This window comes from Coturnix japonica, chromosome 2 (genome assembly GCF_001577835.2).
Source record: "Coturnix japonica isolate 7356 chromosome 2, Coturnix japonica 2.1, whole genome shotgun sequence".
Classification (NCBI taxonomy): domain Eukaryota; kingdom Metazoa; phylum Chordata; class Aves; order Galliformes; family Phasianidae; genus Coturnix; species Coturnix japonica.
The window spans coordinates 101,693,570-101,703,263 of record NC_029517.1 but is presented as its reverse complement, the minus strand read 5'-3'; positions in this window follow the sequence as shown (position 1 = coordinate 101,703,263).

Here is a 9,694-nt window from a genome sequence, read left to right as displayed (position 1 = left end):
AAAGCATTTTGTTTTTTTTAAGATGAGTATTATGCAAAGGAACCTATTTCATCTGCCTGTAAGATAAAGAAGCAGTTATATTGTGGAATATATACTGAAAGACAATGACTGACCTCTGTAACAGTACATCTTTTTATAAGTATAGAAAAAAGTCTAATTTTTAAGACTCTTATTATTTCTGATTATAAGTAAAATCTATCAGTGAATCATTTACTACAGAATTTTCCACACTTAGTATTTCATTACTGGGAAAGCTTCTATATGATGGACAAGATTTATTTAACTTTCTGTTATACTTGAAAACAGTCTTACTTCATGGCTTTATTTAGCATTCGGTCAAGCAAATAAGTCTGCCCAATAAGATAAGTGCATATACAATATACACAGGGTGATCTGCCTTCAGAGTAGTAGTAATTTTGTAGATAGGATTGTAACTGTTTTGCTCAAAATGTATTGCTTGTTTGAAATACAATTCTACTGAAATACAAATGTATTGAGGGATATGATTTAGCTGGGAAGTATTGGTAATGGTTGGACTGGATGATCTTCTAGGTCTTTTCCAACCTTGATAATTCTGTGATTCTGTAATATATAGATAAAAAAAATTGAGTACTTTTGAAGTAATGGTTTTTATTCATTTCAAACATTCAAAAGTAAAGGATTAAAATCGGATTTAAAAATATATATATATCTTAATTTGGATATTACTTTCCTTCAAAACTTGCCTTATTTTCAAATAAAGAAAAGATCTAAAGAATCTATTGCTTGTGTTTTCACTGATACAATAGTACAATTGCAGAAAACAATGCAATATGCGGGTAGAAAATCATTATACACAAAATGTTGACAAACATGCAAAGTGAGCAAAGATGTATTGTTAAATTATTCATCAATAAACTGACATTAAGGCCATAAAGTCAATTAGCAAGTGGTTGACCTCATACCAGACGTGAGCAATCAAATTTCATACTTAAACTGAAGTAAGCCAAAAAATCCTATGATTTAAAGACTTCAGAATTGGAAGAACTTAAATTCTTCCTTGGTTGTTTGTTCCACTATTTAGTTAACTTTCTTTATGAATACACAAACCACTACCAACAACAACAAAAACAAACTGCTACCAGACTTTTGAGTGTCTTTAAGGGTTATTCATTAGTTCTCATTATGCTGGTTCTTTTCTGGCCCAGTCTGGATAGCTTTAGTATCTGCATCTTTTCCTTCATGTAGAACACCTACGTGAAAAGGATCGTTTTTATATTGACTTTTCTAGAACAAGTGAAGCATATATTCACCAGACATAGATTTCTTTGTAAGCTGTTGGAAAGCAATGGCTATCAAGATAACTTTAAGAGGCTTAGCAGCCTCCAAGAGTGATGCTTGATTAACAAAAGCATTGTCCCTGGTTGATGGCTACTATGCTACCTTACTGAAACTCTCAAGTCAGCCAGATGAACAGAGGCCTCTAAAAGCATCTGCAAGATGACAGAGCACAACAAAACTGCCTCCTTTTGTTTTGTCTCTATTAGCTTTTTCCTTTAGAGTTTCTTGCTCATTAATGATAGAGCCTGGAAATTTTCCTACTAATCATCAGTTTCCAAAGTTCCTAACTGCCTAGTCAGCTAAAATACACTGCCTAAAACAGTTTTGCTGATGATGTAATTCTAACTTGAGGCACATTTGAATAATAATTTTAAAAGCAGGGTAAGGTGATGGAGAGTGACAGTAGATTTGGGATTTCTGTAAATAACATAGCATGAACTTCACAACTTTGATTCCTTTACACAAGTGTTTTGGTTCTGAACAAGAAAACTTTCCAAGGAAGTTGGAGAAAAAAGTACAAATAGCACCATCTACTCATCATAAACTAACGATTCACCAACATAAACCATTATTCTCATCCTAATTTGAAAACACACCACCATACTAGACAGTAGGAAGAAAATTAACTCTATCCCAGCCAAAATCAGGACATTGTGAATTTCAGTGATTATTATAGATCCTTTCTATTTTGCTATTGCTTTCTCACACTGGATTACTGAACTATAAGCTACTCTTGATAGTGAGTCTAGGCATCAGATCATTTTTCCAGGGTGTAGGAGCATGGAACTGGAATAAAGAAATATGAAGATCACTCATTGATATTCACAGAAATGATACACAGCTATCTCATTTTGTCTTTAAGTGTAGATGCTTGTCCAAAAGTCTGATAGACTTTCTATTGATTTTGTACCTGTACTCTTTCATGAATGATTTACTCTCTTTATTCCCATGCCTGAACTATCCCTTAGTTAAAATAAGTTTTCCCCTATTAAGACAAAACAAAACAAATAACAAAAAAACCCACTGGCATTCCTGTAAGGCACGATAAATTAAAAATATTGCTCTGTTAATGTCTTCATGCATGTGTAAACAATGACTACTGGGTTTGTCTTTTGTTTGTTTCCTTGAGCCTATCTCCCATCTTCCTGCCCGCTCCCCTTTTCCCTTCCCATTTTTTTGGGGGTCAGGGGGCCCACAGGCCCACAGCCCCCTGTCACAGACATAGATTGATCTAGATAACTCTGTAACAATTGTTTTAACAGGAATTTACAAATAAGATAATGTAGTGTTAAATAGTGCTAGAACATCACCCAGAGTACTAAAAGCACCAGTTCTGACTAGTTAGTATACAGAAGGAAAAGCACAGCTTTTCTTAAAATCTTTGAACCATCGCTCAACCAATTTTACAAGTTCTGTATTAAAGCCACTGATGCTATTGCAGCACAGTTAAAGATCCCCTAGTTTATGCAGTATTCATATTAAAAAAACTATCTTGGTTAATATATTATTTAACTCTTAGAAGCACTGAATCATTAAGGTTGGAAATGACCTCTAAGATCATCTAGTCCAATAATCAACCTACCTTCAATACTGCCCAATAAACTACTTCCTAAGTATTACATCTACCCTTACATTAAATACTTTTAGGAACAGTGACTCCACCATTTCCTTAAGTGACCTGTTCCAATGCCTCACTACTTTCTGAGAATAAATTCTTCTTATATATCCAAACCAAATCTCCTTTTGGAGATTAAGGCCTTAATCTTAAACTTAAGGCCATTTCCTCTAGTCCTGATGCTGTCACTCGGGAGAAGAGGTTGACTCCCAACTTGTTACAGCTTACTTTCAGAGAGTTGTAGAGTGTGATAAGGTCTCCCCTGAGCCTCCTCTTCTCCAGATTGAACAACAGCATTTCTCTCAGTCTCTTCCCATAAGACTTGTGCTGCAGAACTAACACAGCTACGCTGCTGTTCCCTGGACATGCTTCAGGGCCTCAGTATCTTTTTTGCAGTGAGAGCACAAAACTTCTACTAAAGGTACATTTGCACCATCATTTTCTTTAGGGCCACTAGAATATCTTGCATGTTTAATTCATAATAATACAGGACACCTTGACTCTGGCACAACCAGTATATTGCTGTGTTTAAAATGAATCCAATACATATTTCTAGTTGCTTGGGATATACATCCGCTGGAGCTAAGATGTTGAAAACTATCTTCTAAATTCTGATCTGAATGATCTCTTACTTTTAGAAATGAGAAATCTTATTCCACTAATCTACTGTCATAGTTACTGGCAGAAAATGATTTCTGAGAGAGATTACCAAGAAAAAAGAAAAAAAAAAAAAAAAAAAAAAAAAAAAAAAACCCAAACCATATGCATTTAAGACTTTTTCTAAAACTGGTGATATTACGACATTTGAAATAATTAACTTGTGTAACTTTTAGCTAAAAGGTAACGCTTCATGAATGACATCGATACTTTTTGTTCTTTGGATCCAGGTATTAGGCAGTGCTTACGTGGTGGGATTTACAAAAGGTCCTCCTTTTCATTGAAGTATTTGAGTACCTTTTTTATAAGCAGTTTCAGCTGATTAAGGTTTATCAAAGTGACAGTGCATGAAATATTTGATGTACGCTTTTCTAAGAAAAACACAGAGAACAATAATGATTATTGAACTGCAAAAATAACTACTGAAAAAATAACCTATCTGGACAGAAAAAATGTCCAAAACACATCAATTCCTCTATTATCTACTCCACAAATAATGGAACAGTGGAACACACCTGTGGTCAAAGCTGAGGAGACTGCAGAACTCAGCAGGGATAAGTTAGAATTCATGAGATATCTTTTTAGACCACATAGTAGGGGAAAAAATAAATAGCTCAGAGAGGGGAAACACAGGCAGAATTGTACATGAAAAACCAGACTCCCTGAAAACACTCAAAAGCCTGTCCCCATCAACTTAAATAGAAGGGTTTTTTTTTTTTCCTTTTTTTTTTTTCTGGCTGACATTGCAGTGTATTATAAACTGTTACTGGCATGACTTCTAATACATATTCTTCAAAACAAACATTTCATCCTGTGGTCTCCAAGAAACTAATTGCACACCAGAAAAAAAAAAAAAACCAAAAAAAACCAACAAAACCACAATGAAATGGTGAACTAAGTCAGCACAAAGGGTATTTACTATTGTATTTAATGATGTCCAAACATTTCAAGACACAGAAGTGCTTTCATCCAGTTAGTCTAGAAGTGAGAACAAGATTTCAAAATATCTGTCAGCTTCTTCAAATAAATGGAAGTTCCTTATATTTGTATTAAGTTTTTGAGGATTTGCTAAGCAATTTTTCTGCATTTATGCTATGGCGGTTTCACACTGATGGCCAGCTAAACTCCATGTGGCACATGGAGCTCTGCTGCACAGGATACCCAGGGGCTGCAGGAGGACAGCCTGCTCCACCATAGGCCTCTCCTGGGCTGCAGGTAGCTTCTGATCTGTTCCTAGAGCACCTCCTTCCCTTCCTCTGCATTGACCTTGGGGGCTGTAGGGCTATTTCGCTCTGATTTCTCAACTCTCTTTCCCAGCTGCTGTTGGAGCAGTGTTTCCTTTCCTTAAATCTGCTCTCCCAGAGCACTCCCAGTAACACTCATGGTTCAGCTCTGGCAGCAGAGGGTTGCTTTTGGAGCAGCTGGTGCTGGCCCTGATCTGATACGCACTGGGCTTTTCTCACAAGGGCTACTCCTGCAGCACCTTGTGCCAACAAAACCTTGCCATGTGAGCTCCACGTGTATACATATATAAATGCATATGTATATTTGTACAAATGCAACATTGCAAGGTAAATTCATGTAGTGAAAAATAAACACTTTTGTTCAGACTCTTGGGATCTTTCAGTGACCTTCTCCAGTACTGTTTTTCCTAGAAAGCTGTGATAGCCAAGAAAAGCAATATCCAGCAAATGATATTTTTAGTAAATTTTCTCACAGAAGAAAGTAAAAAATTTCAAAAATGTCTGTGTGAATATCTCTCAGTAAAGAGAACTGCAAATCAAATTACTATCTTGAACAGGAAATGTAGATAACCCTACTTTCCTGATCACTGATCTTTACATTTAGGTCATAATTGCAAATGCAATTTTGACAGAACATTTTCAAAGAACTTCATTGTGGAGGTTAGAATTCTTTACCACTGACACTCAAAACTACCAGATCATTTAGCTCTGACTTCACACATGAAAAAAATAGAGATCTCAGTAGTAAAGCATATGTTAGTAATGACATCAGTAAAAACAGGTACAGCTAAAATAACTATGGAATGGATAATTATGAATGTATTTGGCAAGGAAAAAATAGTCTGCAAGTGTACTTTGGTATGCAAAGAAACTGTACAGTGTTCCTGGTTCTTTGGTTTGTCATTCTGAAAGATATTAATATTCTTGTAAGGAAAAAAAAAACCAAAACAAAAAACCCAACACATTAGAGTGTTAGCAGGCACCAGCAGATTTCCCAAAGCAATGAGAATCATATTCAAAATATGGAATGATACAAAGCACATTTGACTTTGTTGGTCCAAAGTCTTCAAAATAACTCATGTAAGTTATTACTGGAACAAAAAAAAACCATGAAGCATATGCACAAAGGTCTCAAATTTCAGGATGGTTTCTCCTATCTGTGTGCCTTCTGGTTTGATATTTTCTAGAAAGTAAAATCTACTAGGGGTGTTTTCATATCTAGATCTTTTTCTCAAAGCTATAATCCTCTGTTCCCCCAGGACTGAGATAGCATTGCTATGAAAGGTGCTGATGAACACAGGGATACCAGCATTTATGCCCACAACACACAAAGTTATGACAGTCTTCTTGTTGTTCTTTCACATTATAAGTTATAAACTTCATAAGAGGTTCCCTAGGAAAAAAAAAAAATCTAGAAAATGTATTTATATATTACCCAATCATACAAACACAAGGAAAAAAAAAAAAGTATATAAAAAATTAATTTTTATTTGATTGTGCATGAGAAACATCCTGAGAAAAGAATAAATAAATACAATTCATCATTGTTGTTGGTGGTGTTTTTTTTCCAAAAAGGTGAAGTAGCCTTTGAACAGAAATGGTGGAGAAACAATATTTCATAGGACTTTCGAAAAGCTTTAGCAAATATTTCTTCTTGGTTGATCTAAAAAGAGCACCGCACCAGCATAAGGTATGTTTTTCCCAAGGAGCGTTCTAGTAGCTTTTCATAGCAGGGCTGTGCAGAACATGAAATGAAACATTAGCAGTGCAAAAAGCTCTGTTAAGTCAGTAAACTTCTTTTCTGTGATGTATTTGTTGTTATTCTCTCAAAGAAAGTAGCTTACTTGCCTTTCTTTTTTTTTTTTTTCTTTTGTACTTTAGTTGTCTTTCCCAGCATAGATTCAAATGCTTGTAGCTTCTACTTATGCAACTTTCAAGACGTTTGTCACAGCTTGCTTTTTGTTTGAAATCAACAGTATCATTACTGCAGTACAAAAAATAAAAAACTATAACACCGCTTTCATGAAATGTCCCCCCTGGATACTTTTCATTTCTCTGCTTCACATTTATAGATGCCACTTTGCTCACATCTGTTGAAGTCATTTTTACTTCTTTTTCAGCTCAAATGCTTTTTCCCACCTCCCCTCATTCAAACACTGAAAGGCTGGTTTGCCTTCCACACATGCAAGTTTCTAACAGCTAAAGTCCTATGTTACCAGCTGAGAAACCTGCTGATTCGATTTGTCGTGAGCACATGGCACATATTCATTTGTACTGAATGCAAATTAAATATATTCTTATACACACTGGCAAGATTTCAGTTTTAATCTGAAAGCACTGTGACTATCAGGGTAAGATCATATCTTTAGTTATAAATGTGTCCCTATAAATCACACTGGATTTGGCCTTAACTCCTCAACATTGGTTAATTTTCATAGTACGTAATTAACTACTCTGATATCTTTACATAAATATGTGGTTTCTTTTGAATATTCCCATTTCATATTATCAAAAGCCAATTTATTTTACCAACACAAGTTTCAAAAATTGCAAATGTAAAAGGAAAAAAAAAATGAAGCTTTACCAGCAGTGTTATATCTAATACTTACTTATCTTGACTCCAAAAGTTACAAATTGAAAACCTTCCTGAGCTTTATCCACTACCAGAACTGTTCTGTGAGGTGGCTTTTGTACATCCCATTATGAAGCACTGACTGGTATTTCATTTCACTTTCTAAAGTAGAACAATCCTGTATTCCTCCACAAATGCTTCAAGCCATTCATTCAACTAACAGGTTTTTGAACCTAGCTTGTGTCTCAGAGATAGTTTCTAGGGGTTTTGTAAAGAGGTAACAAATCTATTCAATTGTATTTTTTTTAAATGAATTCTCATTTTAGAAAGAATCAGAATGGAGACTGCAGTATTTCATTCAGAGAGGTGTGAAAAGTATACTTTTAATTTTAGGAAATGAAAAGATATGTAGAGTATAAATTAATGTTGAGTAAAAGAGGAGCCCAGTACCACATAGGATAGTACTACTTTCATTGCAGTGAAATATGAGAACGACTAAACCTGGCTTTGGTGTTTCATTATGGTAAAGTATCCACTGAAAGATGGATCAGTAGCATAAGATTTGTTTCTTTTTCAGTTCGATAGGAAGCTTGGTTTTGTGTTATAGGAATCAAAGGGCAATGTAAGAAAGAAAGAACTACCAGGTCTGGTTCTGCCCCTTGTGAAGATACCTAAAGCACAGGTCTTCAAACATTTCCTGATTCTTCTGAAAATCTCACAGAAAATCAGCTTGATTCACACTCACTTAGTTATATCATACGCTGACAGTCCAGATCATGGGTGTCCAACCTTTTGTCTTGCCTGGACTGCACTTTGTGAAGAGGAATTATCTTTGGCTGCATATAAAATATATGATACAAATGTACATACTGCACAAAAAGTGATGACATGAATAAGGTGTGATGGTGAAGAACAGGATATTTCACTTTGGTGAGAGAGGTCTTGTGCAACTCCAGTAAAGAGCTATGATGAGAATTTTAAATTGAATATCTGATTGTAACTCAGTATATCCCATCTGAAAATTCTCAGGTAACGAATTTATGTTGACTGAAAATGGAGTTGCAAATACACAAAAAAATTGATGATTTTTTTTCTGCAATCTTGAAACCACCTTTCAAATTCCTGTATCACAACAGAAAGCACAGCTGCCTGTTTTTCACTGTTCACAGGACTGTGTTTAGCCAATATATCAAAATGCATAAAATTATTTGCCATAACCTGAGTCAGCACTGCACTGCACCCTTCCTGTGTCCCATTTTCAGCCCAGAGAGTGCCAATGCATATTACAGCACCACACACAGACAAAGGACTAAAAATTACTATAATTCCTCTTTAAAGAGAAAAAAATAGTGAGACTTCAATGTATGTCTTCACAGTAGCATACAGCTTTGCAAGTATTATATTTTTCTTTCTTTGGGCAAGAAGGTTGAGTTTTATTACTTCTTTAAACTTTCCTACTTCAAACATAAAACTGGAATTTACTGTTGTGCATCCACCAAGAAGTATTCCATTAGAAATGTTGTTACATTGCTTTCTACAAAGAAGCAATCTAATTTTCTTGTAATTTTCTTTGAAAAGCTAGGTCCATGCCTTCTGCATAGGTCTTCATTTGTGTTAGTCACACTTGCTAAAACTCTGAAGCATAGAATCCCTTCTTTATCTTTCCTTTCGAGAGTTCCTTATTGGCAAGTCACAACAAACTGTAAAATTTGCTACATTTACCATGAACAGCTTGTGAAACATGTCAACTTTCTCTATAATTTTCACAGGGCTTTAATTATGAATCAATGTGATGGTATGAATAGGGCTATTCATAGCTAATGCTTTCAACATGCAGTAAGCAATATTTCTATTACTTAAATATTGCTTATATCCACAGGCACTTCATTCTGGTTTGCTTCTTTTGTGAATACCCAGGCATATGTATTTTACTCAATCTAATGGTCAAGTTAAAAAGGAAGTGATGCATTTTCCATGGAATTTTACATTGTAAATAAGAATGAATTTTCTAACTTGAGAGTTGCAATTCCCCTGAGACTGTTTGTGACTGACACTATATTTTATCTACACATTGAAACAACACACTTATCAAATGGAAAAGAAGAAGAAAAATTACAAGAGATTTGATCTTCTTTACAGCTTCTAATAGTAAAATATACTGTATGATTAATGAACCTGTCAACTGTAATGGGAAGAATATGTAACAAGTAACTGTGAATTACTTGTTTGCGATTTTTATCTTTTATAAATGCAACCATGTGCAGGGTGATAAGATTAACTCCTTCT